General features: G+C 37.0%; 1 pseudogene; it reads right to left on the minus strand.

Moving 5' to 3' along the window:
* Positions 1–2,203, minus strand: part of LOC127794133 (chalcone synthase-like) — a 33,066-nt pseudogene extending 30,863 nt beyond the window's left edge.
* Positions 2,204–6,493: the final 4,290 nt, after the last annotated feature.

Genomic DNA, 6,493 nt, shown 5'->3' on the forward strand with positions numbered 1-6,493 from the left:
AAATGTAATGAAATCACGTCGGATTACAAATTTCAAATGAGATTCCTCTAATAGTTTAATTATTAATTTTTATCTAAAAATACTAAAAGAGTAAATTTAAAGTAAAATATTATGAATTTTATATAATAATTTTTTTATTCATATTAATTTTATTTTCAAATATAATCGTAGAAATTTCACTTAGGCCCCTAAAGTAGTGGACCCCATATCATAATTCATACTATATTAAACAATTATTACCTTAGTAATGCCACTCTTCCAATATATTAAAATTAAACAACTTGGGCAACTAAGAATACATTGACCCGGCAATCAATTATATTCTTATATTTAATCTCAATAAATAAACGTTTTAATTTTAAATCTTTAAAACCCATTAAATTTAATATTTGGTGACGAAAACTAAGTAGTTTTTTAACGTAATTTTTAGGGGTTGGAATTGAGATCGAAATTGGTTTTGTGATTGCTAATTTGTTTGGCTAAATAGGCATCAAAAGCCATTTAAGAATGCATGATTATAATTGATTTTTATTTATTGCACTCCACCGGAACACTGAAATGTAAATATTCATCAAATAATTCTATTTCAATTAGTTCAGAAAATCCTTTTAGTTTTCTAGTACAATTTAATTAGATTTTAATTCAATTAGTAGCCTACAACTAACTCTCTACCTCTATATTTATCCGAAAATGCCTAAACATAAACAAAACTGTCGCCATTTATTAGTTAAAATATATTATAAGTAAATCCAAGCACTCACGACGTTTAAATTGTAAATATGCTAACACACAAATCTAAGAACAAAAATATTCAAAATAAATATCTAAACCCATATCGATACATATATATATAGAGAGAGAGAGAGAGAGAGAGAGAGTGAGAGAGAAATGTAACATCAACATGATAATACATGCACTGTCCTTGAAGGAATTAAGGAAAACAGAGTAATCAGAACTCGACACCCTGCATAAGTTTCGAATTCATGTCTTAACTTGCCTTAATAAACTAGTCAACGAGACTTGCCACCAAACCAGATGATGGACCCATCATCGACAAAACACTCTCCCCAAAACTCTTACCAAAACACCTATTAATGAAAATAGCCAAACGAAGGGGTTAAAGTTTAAGAAATTACTTGGGGAACAAAGGAATTAAGGGAATTGAATGAAAGGAAGAGCCTCAACCGTCGCCCAAAAAACAACCTCGGTCGGAGCTAAGAAGCAAAGAAAACGCAAGGGATTTGCGAAGATGCAGGAGTTTGAAAATGGAAGCAAACGCAAAAAGTGGGACGTGAAGCGGAAAGTTACTATTATATAAGTACCAAGCGACACATCCTACAGTCGGAGTCCATCTATCTCAAAGTGACTGTTAAGATCATGCCACTTGTTGCACACTGAAGGCGGAGGGACACCTTCCCACTTACACCATGTCGCCATACCCTATATGCTTGATACTTTGAATCTCGAAAGCAGGCACACTGTGTCAAAACATTAAAAGTCACCCCAAAATCATTAAGCTCCATGCGGGAAAATTAATAACACCCAGAAATGCTTGTCACCTTGAGCATGCCGAGCTCAACCGTCTTGGTCGTATATACCGAGCTTAGAATATCCCAGTTACGTATAACAAACCTCAATCATCTTAGTTGCACATTCCAAGCTTAGCCCTTATCACAAAGTCCCATCACTTTGGGTAATGCACCCTAAGCTCCTTTACAATGCCTTGAGGGTCTCGTCCCAAGCTCATCTTGAGCTTGACTATCCCGATCTCACACGATAAAATTACAACCATCATCTTGGCATTCTAAGCTTGAATGCTCACCCTCTTGAACAACCGACCTGGGGGACTGTGGACTGTGCTGGCCTAAACGGACACTGCTCGGTAGAAGCCTAAGACCTTTACTGGCCTTCCAGCCCAATCTCGACCCCTTTAACTACCTGCAGTGATCATCATTACCTTGGAACTTGCAACACTCCCACGCCCACTGTGAATCCTATCCGCATTTATTATCGGTCTTGTCAGTGCAGCGCCTTTGCCAGGGAGCCGCGCCAACACTGAAAATCTCAGTCCCATCACCCTGTGATGCCCGAAGCAAGCATACACACATGCAGACTCCCCTCTTCCCTCCTTTGTATATACTTGTCTGATCATAGACAAATATATGTTATTCTCTGACCTTACTGATACATTGTCAATTCCCATTCTCACTTAAATGTAGGAGTGTTTGCAGATGCCATCCACTCTCGCTGTTTAGACCACTAGAGTCCACTCAATTGAATTAAGCCTATCGCTCGACACCTCAAGCTTATGCCCGAGCCCTTCTTTTCGAGTTGGAATGAGCATGTAACAACTTATTAAAAGGAGGGTGCGACAGGGGATGGAATTTGGTTGGGGGTAGGGCCGCAGGGCTGAGGCCTCTAACTTAATAGCTAAGTTGTTGTTTCTACTTTCAGTATTATTTATGCATTTTTCTTTCAAGTGTTCATAGACTCCTTGTACGAATATGAAGTGAAGTAGTCTATATACAGTTTCTTTCACAAATATATATAGATATACATATATTGTTAGAATAAGTAATTTGCATAATATGAATATTTTATCCATTACTTAACGGAAGTATGGCAGTGAACTTTTTCAAAACCACAAGGTTAATTTAAGCAGCCACACCACCCACTCAAAGACGCACAATGGATTCAAGTAGTCAAAATGTGTGTATATTAAACTAATAATAATGCTATATATAGTATGTATGTGTTGTGTGTGGTGGGTGGGGTGGATTATAACATTATATATTTGTTTCGAGCTAATGGAAGGTCGAGCTATCGAGTTGATGGAAAGCCGAGCTGTTGAGCTGATGGAAGGCCGAGCTGTTGAGCTGATGGAGGGCTGAGCTGCCAAGCTAATGGAGGGCCGAGTTGCCGAGCTACTAAGCTCGTTATCGACTGATTTATCTTGATTTATATTGTTGTTATATCTTATATTTCCTTTTTTATTAGATTTGTTTGTATTTAATGTTGTTGTAATCTTGTCCTACAAAGTATGAATCTAATATCTAAAATTTAGCAAAATTCTTAGGATCCATTGTGTATATATTTGTAGCATTCCCCAGGAAATAAATACGGTGGATAATTCTTCCAAAAATAAGATTTCTACATGGTATCAAAGCCTACTCTTCAATCCTAAAGCAACCCCTATTCTATTTTTTCGTCCACACCTTGCTCTATCAATCTGTTTTATTTGTTTCTTTCGTTTACACCCTATTTCATCAATGGCAGATACTTAACCTAATCCCACTCTAATCGAGGCTTCTGCCACAAGTTCTCCAATTAATCCATTTGTTCCGCCTTCGAGTTCTACAACAAATCTTTGCAACAACTCAATTGATCATCTTCCTATACAGATTACTCACCATAAGTTGAATGGGAATAACTTTAGGGAATGGTTTCGGTCAATTATGTTGGTTATCAAGGGAAAAGGCAAGGCTGGTTACTTAATAGGCTCTACTCCTTCTCCATTGAGCACAACAACCACATATGGTACCTGGGAAGTCGAGAATTCCACCATAATTGCCTAGTTGATTAATTTGATGAAGCCTAGAATAGGAAGAACTTACCTATTTTATAAAATTGCAAGAGAGATATGGGATTCGGTCCAAGACATGTACACAAATTTGGAGAACTCATCTCAATGCTTTGAGATCAGATATGCCATTAAGACCGCACGACAAGGTAATCTAAATGTTACTGATTACTTTAATGTTTTGGTTGAACTTTGGCATGAGATGGATTTGTTTTACACCATTAATTGGGAATGTTATACAAATAGTACAAAATATAGTAAGATGATTGAGAAGCATTGGGTGTTTCTTTTTCTACATGGCCTTAACCATGATTTGGATTAAGTAAGAGACAGAATCTTGGGTACAAAACCTCTGCCTTCACTTCAAGAATTTTTTCTTGAGGTTTGGAGGAAGGAAATCCGAAGAAAGGTAATGTTAAATCAGCAAGGAGAGTCCCTTTTAACTCACCAAAATTCTGCTTTAACAAATTTTAAACAAGAATAGAGTCAACCAAGGAATCTATGATGGGAGAAGCAGTGGTGTGACCACTGTAAAAGGCCATATCATACCAAAGAAATATGTTAGAAAATTCATGGGAAACCGGCTAACTGGAATCCAAGAGGAAAAAAGAACAGTGGAAGAACTGCCTACAAAGTTAGCGCACCAAAGGAAGCAGGAAGCAGTACCAGCCTTAACCTATTAGAGGAGTAGATTCAAACCTTGTATTAGCTGCTGAATCAAGGTATATCCTCTCCAAGTCCTCCTATGCCAGCTACTGCTTTACAAGGTAATCCCCATTACTCTCAAAATTCCAACAAACTCTCTAAGAATACATGATTAATAGATAAGGGTGCTTCCGACCAAATGGCATGTTCAACCTATTTAATGACAGAATACAAGCCTTGTGACAACTCTATAAACATTTCAATGGTTGATGGTACCACCTCTCCAGCCAAAGGACATGGAATAGTTTGTATTTCTAGTTTAAAACTTAAATCAGTTTTGTATGTTCCTGGTTTAAGATGTAATTTACTGTCAGTCCATAAGATTACTCAAGATATGAATTGCTGTGTGACCTTATTTCCTTCATATTGCTTATTTTAGGACCAAGTATAGGGGGGGATGATCGGCAATGCTAAAGCTAAGGATGGGCTTTATTATTTGACAGAGGATATGATTTTTTTCTTCTAGAAATAAGGTTGTTTTGATAGCCACAACCGATGCCAAGATTTTGTTGTGGCATAATCGTTTAGGTCACCCAAGTTTTCCTTATCTTAAATTCTTCTATCTGCATTTTTTCATCAATAAAAATTAAACTTTCTCCTGTGAATAGTGTACCATTGCCAAACAGTCTCGTTCTTCTCATCCAATTCAATCTTATAAGCCATCTAAACCATTACATTTAGTTCATAGTGATATTTGGGAACCATCTAAAACCCCTAATATTTCTAGTTCTAAGTGGTTTATAACCTTTATTAATGATCATTCTAGGGCATATTGGGTGTACCTTATGAGGGAAAAATCTGAAGCTTGCAACATTGTTAAGAAATTTCACAAGCTCATCTTAAATATGTTTCAAACTTCCATCCAAATTCTTCGTACTAATAATGGTCGAGAATATTTCTCTCATGACCTTACCAATTATCTATCCAAACATGGGATTCTACATCAAAGCTCTTGTCCATACACACCACAACAAAATGGTGTTGCGGAAAGAAAAAATCGTCATTTTCTAGAAATGGCTTGAGCTATGATGTTCACCACCCATGTCCCACATTTTTATTGGGAGAAGCAATCCTTACAACTGCATATTTGATCAATAGACTTCCCTCGAAGACCCTAAAATTTCAGATCCCTCTTGCTATCCTTTGTTCTCTCTACCCAACTATTAGCCACTTACATTCTCTTCCTTTAAAAGTTTTGGTTGCATTGTGTATGTTCACAATAATCAGCTTAATCGTACAAAGTTGGACCCCAAGGCCCTTAAATGTATGCTTATTGGGTACTTTCCCTCTTAAAAAGGTTACAAATGCTATAACCCTCTCAAAAGACAAGTCTTGGTCTCCACAGATGTCGTATTCTATGAAGACCAATCATTTTACCCCTTACCAGTTTCAGTTGCTGCATCTCCATCCCTCTCGGATCTTACTCTTATTTTCTTTCCTTCCCTTGATGCTCCTTTACCCTTATGCTCTCAAGGGGGAGAACTTTTGGCCTCTCCGCTTGTTAGGCCTTCAAGTTCCAATAGCATAAGGGCAGATCCTTCAAGCTCTTCTCCTATTTCTCCTAATCCATCTTCTCAGCCATCCTATGAGCCAGAAACTACAGCTAAATCTCATGTTCCAACTCCATATTCAGCTGCTAAAAATCCTCTAAAAGTGTATTCTAAACGTTCAAAGGCCCATCTTGAGGGATAACAAAACCAATCATCACTTCCAGATGCTGGTCTATCAGAAAACAACACTAAGAATAAGTCTACCAGCAGTGATAATTTGGATTGGGCTATGCCTATTGTTCTAAGGAAAGGGGTAAGATCTTGTGCCAAGTATTCTATGTCTAATCACTTGACTTATGTTAAGTTATCCCCTCAGTATAACATCCCGCCTTACAGGGCATTAATATATGCTAGGATTTTTTTTTTTTTACATCAAACATAAACCAATAATAAATCCTCAACATAACCTTTATACATTAACACTCCTAAACATGGTGAAGGAGTGATACACTTTAAATATAAGCGGAAGCAAGATCAGAACCTGCAAGAAACCTTGAAAACATACATACGTGGGTACATACACATCGTTCACCCAACATAATATTACAAATATTGATAAAACCTTAAACAATACAACTGAATGCAATAGATGGTCCTAGCCTTACATGGGGGCCACAAATTTTCATCAAGCTCATCCCTCCATCACTTCATTACCCTT

This window comes from Diospyros lotus, chromosome 1 (assembly GCF_014633365.1).
Source record: "Diospyros lotus cultivar Yz01 chromosome 1, ASM1463336v1, whole genome shotgun sequence".
NCBI classification, from domain to species: Eukaryota; Viridiplantae; Streptophyta; class Magnoliopsida; order Ericales; family Ebenaceae; genus Diospyros; species Diospyros lotus.